The sequence below is a fragment of the Pogona vitticeps genome, chromosome 2, assembly GCF_051106095.1.
Source record: "Pogona vitticeps strain Pit_001003342236 chromosome 2, PviZW2.1, whole genome shotgun sequence".
NCBI lineage: Eukaryota > Metazoa > Chordata > Lepidosauria > Squamata > Agamidae > Pogona > Pogona vitticeps.
The window spans coordinates 270,707,479-270,718,412 of NC_135784.1; the positions used below are offsets into that span (position 1 = coordinate 270,707,479).

General features: G+C 37.9%; 1 long non-coding RNA gene across 1 annotated transcript; it reads right to left on the reverse strand.

Annotated features, from left to right (window-relative positions):
• Nucleotides 1-529: 529 nt before the first annotated feature.
• LOC110073979 (uncharacterized) lies at nucleotides 530-6,746 on the reverse strand. The gene is made up of 5 exons (XR_002299681.3): nucleotides 6,518-6,746; nucleotides 4,129-4,249; nucleotides 3,706-3,823; nucleotides 2,834-2,868; nucleotides 530-1,001 (listed from the first exon to the last, which is right to left on the reverse strand). It is a non-coding gene; the product is annotated as an uncharacterized LOC110073979 (long non-coding RNA).
• Nucleotides 6,747-10,934: the final 4,188 nt, after the last annotated feature.

Sequence of the window (10,934 nt, forward strand, 5' to 3'; positions counted from 1 at the left end):
TTCCGGAGGAGACCTTTACAGATACCCTTGACTTCCAGAAAGATGAACAAGTGGATCCTAGATCAAAATAAGCCTGAAAAATGATGAAACTGAGATTGCATTATTTTGGGCACATCATGAAAAGACAAGATTCCCTGGGGGGGGGGGAAATAAGGCTGGGAAAGGTGGAAGGCAGCAGGAAAAGAGGAAGACTAAATAGGAGATGAATTGACTCCCTAAAGGGAGCCAGAGGTATGTCTACAAGAGCTGAGCAGGGCTATTGAGGACAGAGCATTTTGGAGAGTGCTCATTCATACGGTAGCCATAAGTCAGAGGTGATTTGATGGCATGTAACAGCAACATATACAACAATATCAAGTTAAATACTCAGTATATATTTCAAAGCTCTGCTTATGTTCTGTATTACTACAGTCATAATGAAGTATTTAAATAGCAACATGAGGAAATGCTTTAAAGAACCCCCACCACCACCACCCATATTCTTTGGTCATTTAATTTTAGATAAATGTAATGGAAAACATTTGAACCATGATATAAACTTTCCTTTATTTGCTTGTTTGTTTGTTTCTACCCCCCACCTTTCTCCTTGAAAATATTTAAAGCTGGAAAGAATTATACAATGGTGGTAAACAACACTAAAAGACAATATTTAATGCTTAAAACAATGAGCATAAAGAGGCATCTTACATCATTAAAGCTAAGAATAATAAGTATACAAATATATAAAAATTCTACTGAGAAATGGGAAACAAAAAATGGAAAACAGAAGTAGTTCTAAAAATCCAGTCAAAGTAGTAATGCATTACAATAATCTCTTTTTTAAAAAAAATCACACAATGGGTAGCTAGTTAATAAGGGAAGACTTGCCTGAAGAGAAAGGTCTTTGCTTGCTTGCAGAAGGACAGCAAAAATGGGGCCTGCCTGGCATCCTGTGGGAGGGAGTTCCAAAGTCTGGGAGCCGCCACAGACAAGGCTCTCTCCTGTGTCCCCATCAGACACACCTGTGAAGGTAGTAGGAATGAGAGAAAGGCCTCTCTTGATGATTTTAACACCCAAGTTGGCTCATAGTGGGAGACATGGTCTATGAGATATCTTGGACCCAAGCTATTTAGGGCTTTATAGGTTAAAACCGGCACTTTGAATCGTGCCCGGAAATGGATTGGCAGCCAGTGCGCCCTTGTAACAAAGGGATTCTGTGATCCCTGTAACCAGTCCCCATCAGCTATCTGGCTGCTTCATTTTAGACCTGCTGAAATTTCCTGATACTTTCCGTTGGTAGACCAATGGTAGCCCCACATAGAACATTTTACGGTAATCCATCTGGGAAGTCACTAGGGCATGTGTCATAGGGGCCAGATCAGATATCTCCAGAAATGGACATAGCTGACACACTGGTTTTAATTGTGCAAGTGGAATCCTGGCCGCTACTGAGACCTGGGCTTCCACACTCAGGAATGAATGCAGGAGCAACCCAAAGCAAAGTACCTGTTTTTAAAATGGGAGTGCAATCCCATCCAGTACCAGTTGCATCCATATTCCTTGATTTGCCTTTTGATGGACTTGTCTGGATTAAGTTTCAGTGCTTAGACCACTGAACAATCCAGTCATTATTAGAGAAAAAACCTAATCTCCAGCACAAGTGTGAGTCAAGTGTTGGAAACAACTTGCTGGATAACTCCAAAAATGTAATTACAAATGCATTTTATTTTAGTGCAGGAAAATAAAAGGTTAAACATATTTTGTATGTTTTGGCATCCTATATAAAACAGAGATTTGCACTATACCTAATCTGAGTAAAAATTTCAACCGTGTCCATTTTCTCAGATTAATCCTGAAACAACCCACTAGTAAGGACTAGTTTGATATGAGCAGTCTCAGGTGAGGATGAAGTTCAGGTTTTGGAGTTTGTGTCTCCTACACTTGCAAATTTTCTGAGTTTTCATCCAGAATATGATCTGTCTGGAAATGAATACAACAACTAAACAGGCATTGAACTGAAAGTTAGGCTTCATGTAGGGAAGTCAAATTCATGTGCAATTCTGTGACAGCTAGTTGTGAAGGCTTCTGGGTGTTTTAGTCCAAGAGCATCTGGGGATCTAAGTTTGGGAACCACTAATACAGAGAATACTGGGTTCATTCAAGGATGCGCAGCCTCCAAGGATCAGGAGATACACTGGACTTTCCAAAATCTCCCAGGATTTCGCTGCAGCAAAAATTTTCTAGCACCTGACTGTTTGGCCATTATAGTTTCCACTGAAATTCTGTGGTGGTGGCACTTGCCCTCTTTGGAGCAAAATGGCACCAGAATGCCGTTCTAATCCGTAGACCTATGTCCACATACAGGGCGTCAAGTGTCCTTCCCTTCAGATACACATTTGGTGAGGACAGTTTTGCAGCAGCAGCTGAAAAATTATGATTTTCCCTTCTGAGGGAGGCCAGGCTGACACCCTCCCTGCTGTCCTTCTGTTGTCAGGGAAGGGCATTATTTATTTATTTATTTCATTTATCTACCACTCCTTAGTGCATGGCACTATTCTGGGCAGTGTACATAGTGGCAATATTTGAAAACATAAAAGAGCAAAATGAAATAATATCATTATAAAATCATAAAATTAAACAGGATGAAATATTTATTTATCATTTAATTATTTTTATTTACTCAGGTTTTTGGCCACTGGTAAGGAATGGGAGTACTGTTCTTTTAAACCTTAAGTATTATACTTCTTTTTGTTGTGTTCTTACATGGCTTTAAAACTGTGTTAATTCAGTGCTTGTTAACTTATTGAAAAGTATTAAATATTGTGATTTATTGTGGTTTTTAAAAAGCTGTTACCTTTTTGAAGTTTAGGTTGTAAGCTCCTTTGGTTCCTGCAAAACAGAAAAATGGGATGCAAACTAAACACAGAGAGAGAGAGAGAGAGAGAGAGAGACTGACCCTGATTTCTGGTGGACCTATCTGTTGGTGTTAACAAATTATGGGGGATGAAGACAGGGCCTTCAACATGCCCGACATGCTGCCCTCTCTGAGCTAGAGAGATCAATATTCTGACAGAGCAGAAAGCTGAGGCAAAGAGGCAGTCCCAAAACCAGCAAAATCAGGGAGCTGGACAAGGGACAGATTGTATTTGTCTTCAGCGTGGAAGGGATTGTCACTCTCGAATTGGCATTCTCAGCCACACTAGACGCTGTTCCAAGTCCTCCATACAGAGCATGTTACCATAGTCTCTCGGGACTGAAGGATGCCTAATCTAAAATTGCTTGGTAACTTCTTTCCTGTGCTCCTATGGCACCCAATAGGCTATCACACATACCGAATGGACTGTGTTCTGTACTGGGCATCTTAAATTGTACAACTCAAACTTCTGGCACAGGTGTCACTTAGACTTTTTGTACCACCCCAGTAAATGCAGATCCTACAGCTTTAGAAATGAGATTGGTGAGCTGTCATATGGGTTTTATGTGGTGATGAATTCTTTGAATTCTATCATGTGTGTGACTTGACAGATTTCCACAGGGAGTGAGGCTATGCTCAGCTTAAAATTCTCTCAAAGAATGGAACACATGCTGGCAAAATAATATCAAAATAGGTTTTGCAAATGCTGTTTGATATACCATAACAGAATTACTTTTACATACTATTAATATTCTTCTATATAATTTAGTAACAGAAAAAATAATTACAGTGTTGCTAGAACATATCCATACCTTAAGATCATCCTTGAAGATCAGTTTTCAAATTAATCCGACACCACCATGGACAGAGGATTCTTGGCGGTGGGCTCTAATTTATGGAATGTCCACCAAGTGGTTGGATGATTGATGCCTTCAGTTCCAATATTAAGAATAACAGTGCAAGAAAAAGTTACTTTTAAACACTGCAATTTCCAAAATTCTTCTAGAATTGTTTGTGGGGATTCTTGAGCTTCTCCCTCTAAGAAATAACTTGGAAAACTGTTTCACAAAGTTCAGGAACCTGTCTATATAAACTGGCTTTTATTTTTTTAAAATATGCTGACTGATTTAAATGTTTGCATTCTTTTAAAGTTTTGTTAATAATGTTCCATTCCAGTGTATGTACTACTATATTGCCATGAGCTGCCTTGAGTGGGTGGGTAGGGTATAACGTACATAAAACTGTTGATGAAATCTTTAGGTTGAATGAAAAATGATGAAGCTCCTCTCTATGGAAGGCAGGGGTCTCGTACTGAACATGCTAGTTGTAGACAAGGACGACTTTTCCAAATGCCAGCTGCCAAGTACACAAAGAGCAAAGTTTAGTCAAAGTTCATATTAAGGTCACCTACCAAGTGAAACCATCAATCTGGGAAACCTCTGAGTAACCTCCACATACTTCCAGACTGGATCTGGCTTCCTTTTTGTGCTTATTAGAGCATGCAACAGTTAATTTGTTCTAAATAGGAAATTAAACAGTCATGTAAAGAGTTATATGAGAGGCCATAAAAAGTAGGGCTTCATGGGCATTTATGAAGTCAGCTTGGAATTCTTTGGGATTCAAGTATATTTGGAAATAAAAAGAAACAGCATGAGGGCAAATCAAAGTTCTCCTTCTGAAACTGAAATACTTAGTAGTGCTTAGGTTCTTAAGCTGAATATATATAAGAAACGAAATGAAGTATTGCTTACTTTCACTTCAGAAATGGCTGAATCATTATATAGTATAAAGCAAAATACATAGAGTTGAGTGGTGGTACCACCATGCACTTCCTGTGGTGCTAGAAGGGGCCAGGCTGCAAGGTAGGTGGTGTGTGGGTAGGTGGGGCAGGTGGCTATAGAGAGTAGCTTTGAATATTGCTTAGAAAATGTTATTCAACCAGATGTCAGTTTTCTGAAGGACATATGCATGGTTTCCTATTAAGGTGTTCTCCCACCTTTTTCAGGATGACATTACCATAACTGGGGTTTGACTTTCAGATACATTGATGCTGAAAAGCACAAGACACTCTGCTACATTGCTAGTGAAAGTTTCCCATGTCCAATCATATATTTTTGCTGTTTCTTGAGGACTGAGGTGGGAAGCAGGCCTTGTGGGACACCCATGACTCTCAACCTCATTTTGTGCAGGGATTGCTTCATATGACTCTCTGTATATTGTGGGTGTAGATCACCTTCCTAGGAAATGCTTTTCCTTTCACTGCAAATGCTGCCCATTGGATCCTTGGTTTATGCACCAAATTTACAATTTTTTCTGTTAGTTATGATCCCTTCATCCAAAAACAGGATCTCTGCCCTTGTTTTTCTAGACCTCCCTCTGAATGTCACCACACAGAAAGCTACTCTGAATATTATGGAACACAAAACAAATTTCTCCAAAAGTCTTAGTTCATTTTGCATCAGATTTATAAAACCTGATGCTTAAATTGATGACCATCCTTTTTTTTTCTGCTTGTAGTCTTGTAAGTATGCACCTCACATTGCCAAGATATGATTTAATTCAGATTTTATTTCCTCTCAGGGTTTTTCAGGCTAAACTCGCCACACAGAGGTGTAAACTGGGAAGAGGATATGTTAGTACCTCAGAAGCATTCTTTAAAAGATTAATAATTTTTAAGGGGGGGGGCAGAAAAACTCCATGATGGGCAAAAACAAGATAACAAGTATATCTCCAGAGAAAGAGAGAGTGGTATAGAGAGATAAAGAAGCCAGCTTTATTGAAGCTGGTATGTCTTCCAATGTGAAACAGAAGTTGAGCTCTTTCGATATCCAATTATATATCTAATTATTCAGGTATTGTACCTTTCCAGCTAATAGCAGCATGAATAATCCACAGTGATACCTGTAATGTTCAGGGCTGATTGCACCTCGGATATTTGCTGGCAATGCTTACGTTCTTGTGCTTTCGTGCATTTGAAAATAATTTTGTAGCGAATACATAACTCTTCAAATATGGAATATTTGTGTGAAGCTCACTTCCAAGAGAAGTTACTTCCCACCCAGACTTTATTTCTGCAACCAGGAAATAAATAAATAAATAAATAAATAAATAAATAAATAAATAAATAAATAAATAAATAAATAAATAAATAAATAAATAAATAAACAAACAAACAAACAAACAAACAAATAAACAAATAAATAAATAAATAAATAAATAAATAAATAAATAAATAAAAATTCAAGCAGACCTTTGGGAATTAACCTGGTTTGTTTTGGAAGGTTGTTTGTTTTCTTTTAAACTGGCTTTGTGCTGTTCATTTTCTACTGAGGCATTATTTAATAGCAGTTTATAATTTTTATCATCATTCGCCACCTTGGACGTCATTATTTGATACAAATATTGGCTATAAACTCAAAAACCAGTCTTAAGATGCATCCCTTTAACCCAGCCTTTAAAAGATCTTACAACCTGTTATTATTTTAATAATTGTAATAGTTATGTTAACAGGTTTTTAAACTTTTTTATTTCCATTTCAGGATGAAAAAAATATACATCTCAACCATTTCATAAAGTAGTACAATTGGTTACACAAGCACAACATATATTTGGGGTCGAACTTACCTTCTGTGGAGAATTTGTATAATTCTTGAGTTTCTATCCTTGAAAAATGTTGGGAAACGTCCTTTCAGTTTGAACTTTCCTGCCAATCCTGTGATATATTTAATGAAAAGGTTCCGTGCTGCAAAGAAAGTGTCCGGTTTGGCTTTCCCTTTTGACATTCTAAGAGCATGTGTTAGTTTTCTAACAGTGCTGTCATATTCTGTTAAACTGATTCTCTAGCATCAGTCTCTCTAGTGACCTCCACTGTGCTGTTATTTCTAAGCATGCTGCCGCCACCATACATATATATGTGGATAATATGTACAAAGCCACACAGTACTCAATGTTTTGATTAGTTATTTTTGAGATATGGCCTCCCACTTCCCTCCCAAATAATAACACTTTGGGGTGTTCCTGCCATAGGTGAGCTATTGATCTTTTCTAGCCACACTTTGTCCAGCATGCAGGAGAAACCTGGATATTCATTTTAGATAATTTAATTGAGCTTTGGTGCCATCTTTTAAATCATTCTCCTCAATGTGAGTGGAAATAGTTTTAAATTGCAGTATAGTGCCTCAGACTCCTTCACAGAGAGCGGTGCTCTGTGCTGATGTACTGCTTTGTTTTAAAGTTATTATGAACTGCTCTGTTGGCTTTTAGGCAAAAAGTATGGTCAAGAAAATATTCCTGACAAATAAGTGAATAAATCAGCATTCATGTAAAAGTCAAGGCTGCTCATCAGGATTTTATGTATGATAATTAATTCTGAAGCTTCCAAAAAAAAAAAAAAGATAAATATGTGTAGTTTCTGTCTCTAACAGTATTTCTGACTTTGGTACAACTGATCAAAAATAAGCATAGCATTTCACCAGAGCATGTGACATTGGTTTATAACAGGTGAAATTATTTGTCCAGCCCAGCCCAGTCTTCTACCCCGGCTAGGGTAGCCATATGTCCCCTTTTTAATGATCCTTGAGTTGGGCTGTGAAATTGAAGAGAATGGAATGGATGCTGCTGGGCTGTCAACCCTTTATTCACATAAGATGCACTAAAATTGCAAAGTTTTCCCATCAGTTAATGTGTGCAGTTTAAGGGAAACCAGTGTCCTTTTTAATTCTTCTTTTCAGCAATGCATGTTGTTGTTGTTTCCTGACTCACCAGGGTCAGAGCCATTGCTTCTTTTTATTACCTCGACCTCCCACCCTTTAATTGGAAAGACCTTCGACTAAAACTGGGACCTTCTACATGGCAGGCATGTATTCTACCTGTGTACTGTGGTTTCCCCCCGAGCTATAAACATTATAAACTAACTTCCAGAATGAATGAGAAAAGCAACCCACTGGAACAGTCCCCATTTATTTCAGCAGACCTCAGGGGAGGGGGCTTTAGGGGGCAGACGGTGCCTGTAATGGACTGCCTACTACTATCCATGTGTTGCTGTGGTACAGGAGAGAGTTCTCTCACAATCAGTTCTGTGACCTGTTTGTGGGTCATGGTATTCTGCTATGTAGCATAAAGTGAATACTATTCTAAGGAAAAAGCCGAACGAGCTGTGCACACAAAACAGAAACATGCAGGGTTGTTCCTTTCAAAACTCTGGTTTTGAGGTTGCCTTTTAATTTTTGTATCCCAGAATTGGAAACCTTGCACGTTAAATAAACATTACAGTATTTTTACTGCTTACTGTTAACTTCCTCTTTTGTGCTATGCAAGTTGTCCAGAAATCTTTAGTTGAAATAAAAGCAGCCCCGGGGTATTCCCAGGGCTATAATTTTGCCGAGGATTTCTCTGATGTCACCCACCAAAGAGCTCAGCTGAGCTGTTTAGTCAGAGAAACCCCAAGATGAAAATTATATCCCTGTAACACACAGCATGAGACATTTTTATACATTAACAACCTTAAGTGAGCCATCTCTGATGATTACACCTTTTCTAAAGACTCAGGGTTCCAGCAAAATGGTTTTCATACCTACAAAATAAGTATTTATTTCATCTATTTTTGCCATTCTCTCCTCAGAGATGTCACTTCCCTCACAATCCTTTCCCCTGACTCCCCCCCCCAGTTACTTGCCAAATAGAAGGTATGAGGGTTACTCAGATTCAGATGAGATTATTGGGGTGAGAGTGGGCAGGAAAGGAAAATATTTGGATACTGTAGTTTATAACCTGGATTGGGTCGAATTTCAAAGTCCTCTCTCACCAGTTACGTTATGTCCTTGGCCTTTATCAGCCTAGTCAGGAAAATCTTATAATTCTGACAAAAATACCCCCCCCCCAAAGTGCTACATATTTCATGTAGAAAAACTGTCAAATTCTCACAGAATCTTTATAGTTTTATCTGTAGGATTGATGGTCAATTTAGTTTGTTCAATGGACTCCAGTATTTAGATTAGCACTTGACACATTGACCCTCATTTTCCACAGAAATAAGAATAAAAATAGAAATAAAAATTGGTGAAAAACTCAGCAAAAGGCTAAACTTTACAAGATGCTGCTCCCCATCTTGCCCAGAGAAGTTGCCTAGAAAATCTCTTCAAGCTAATGCAAGATGACAATAATATGATATAATAAATATATATCCAGAATATTGAAGTGACTGCTTCTGCTTCCTTTCCCTTAGTCCTATGATAAAATGTGTTGCTGGAGGAAATCCATTCTATACTAACCTATTGCCTGCTGGATATAACTGATGGATAATAGGGACAGGCAGGTTTTTGTTACGAAGGATAAAAATCAAGCCAATCTGGAGTAAGGAGGCCATGTATCCTTTCAACAGAATAATATCTTTGCTGTTTGAAAGGCTGTGTCAGGTGACAGTTCCATTATTTCAAGGTGTCTCCCACTCTATAAGTTGTCCAGTCCATGTCTTAAGAGAAAGAACTCTAAGAAAGGTGAGCAAGAGCCTTCAAGTTGACTATCAACAACTAGCACCTGGAAAGCAAATGGAACAGGCAGACACATATAATAGGTCAAATAAGCACAATTGTCCCACAATAGTGGCAAGTACTGCACTTTTATTTCAATTACAGCATGACCTCTAAATTTGTATCTAAACATTTGGATCCCCCTACTGTATGTACATTTTATCTCTATCTCCATCCTCCTTTATCTTTTTTCTTGGTGATGCATTTCAATTTTTGGCAGCATTTGAAAGGCTACATCCTAACCTGGATTATAGAATATGCATTAAAATGAGATGAATAGATGTGAATAATTCACTTATCTTTGCAGCTGTTAAATAGCCACTGCATAAAAACCATGTAACCCTATCTGTATTACACACATACATATGTATTAGATAAGGAAACCCCAGGACTTTTGTTGTTGAACCATTTTGGTGTTTTAATGTATGTACAGATGCCAATCATAAAGGCTTTATTTGAGCAAGGATGTACCATGCAGCCCCAAATCAATGTTCTAAACCTCCAAAATGTGCCCCATAATTCATGTGATCTGTCGCCCCTAAAAAAGTCAGCACAGCTGAATGCTTTACATTTCTTTTAATGAAAAATTGTATTTTTTAAAAAATCTATTATTGGACTTAACTGACTGAAGAAGTCTTCCTCAGATGAAATACTTAATGGTTTACAACTGCATATCAATGGACTCAAATCAGGAAATCTACATTGCAGATCTCCTCAAGCCAATAAAGGTTTAAGCCCTCTAATTTTATATTTAAAAACACTGTAAACAATAGTTAAATACTAATTATATTTAAACAAGGTGAAATAAGTTTAAAAATAGCTACTAGTACTATTGCTGCTGCTGGAAAGAAAGAAAAAGAAAGAAAGAAAGAAAGAAAGAAAGAAAGAAAGAAAGAAAGAAAGAAAGAAAGAAAGAAAGAAAGAAAGAAAGAAAGAAAGAAAGAAAGAAAGAAAGAAAGAAAGAAGGAAAGAAAGAAAGAAAAAGAAAGTTTTACCATTCCCTTCTGAGGACACCCTTGAACTGTGTATCTTGCCCAGGACTGTACAAGCTTGCTCTTGACCTGGGATTCACAGAGGGGAATTGAATTTCCAAACAGATACCTAACTCACTATCCTCTTCAGAAATATATGAATAATTAGCTGACTGGATAGCTTATTGAGCTGGCTACTTGTACAAAGAGTGAGAGGTAGGGAATTCAATTCATCACTGTGTCTTCCAGGAGATGAGCCAACTTATAGAGATTTAGGGACACAGTCCCAAAAGAAAGGAATGGTGAATCACTTCTGATTTCTCTATACCTAGAAAAAGGAGGAAAGTGGTTGGTAGCCATTTTATGGATAATGGATTATGCAATTGCTCTTTTCTATGGCTTTTTTGGGGGCTCTCCCCCCCCTTTGGGGAGTTAGTAGTGGGGCCCTTGAGTTGCTGGGCAAAGTGGAAATTGGACTTCAATGTGTCAGGGATTGTCCATGTTTGCTTTTCAGTCTCAGTGTCCCTTAAAAATTCCAAATTT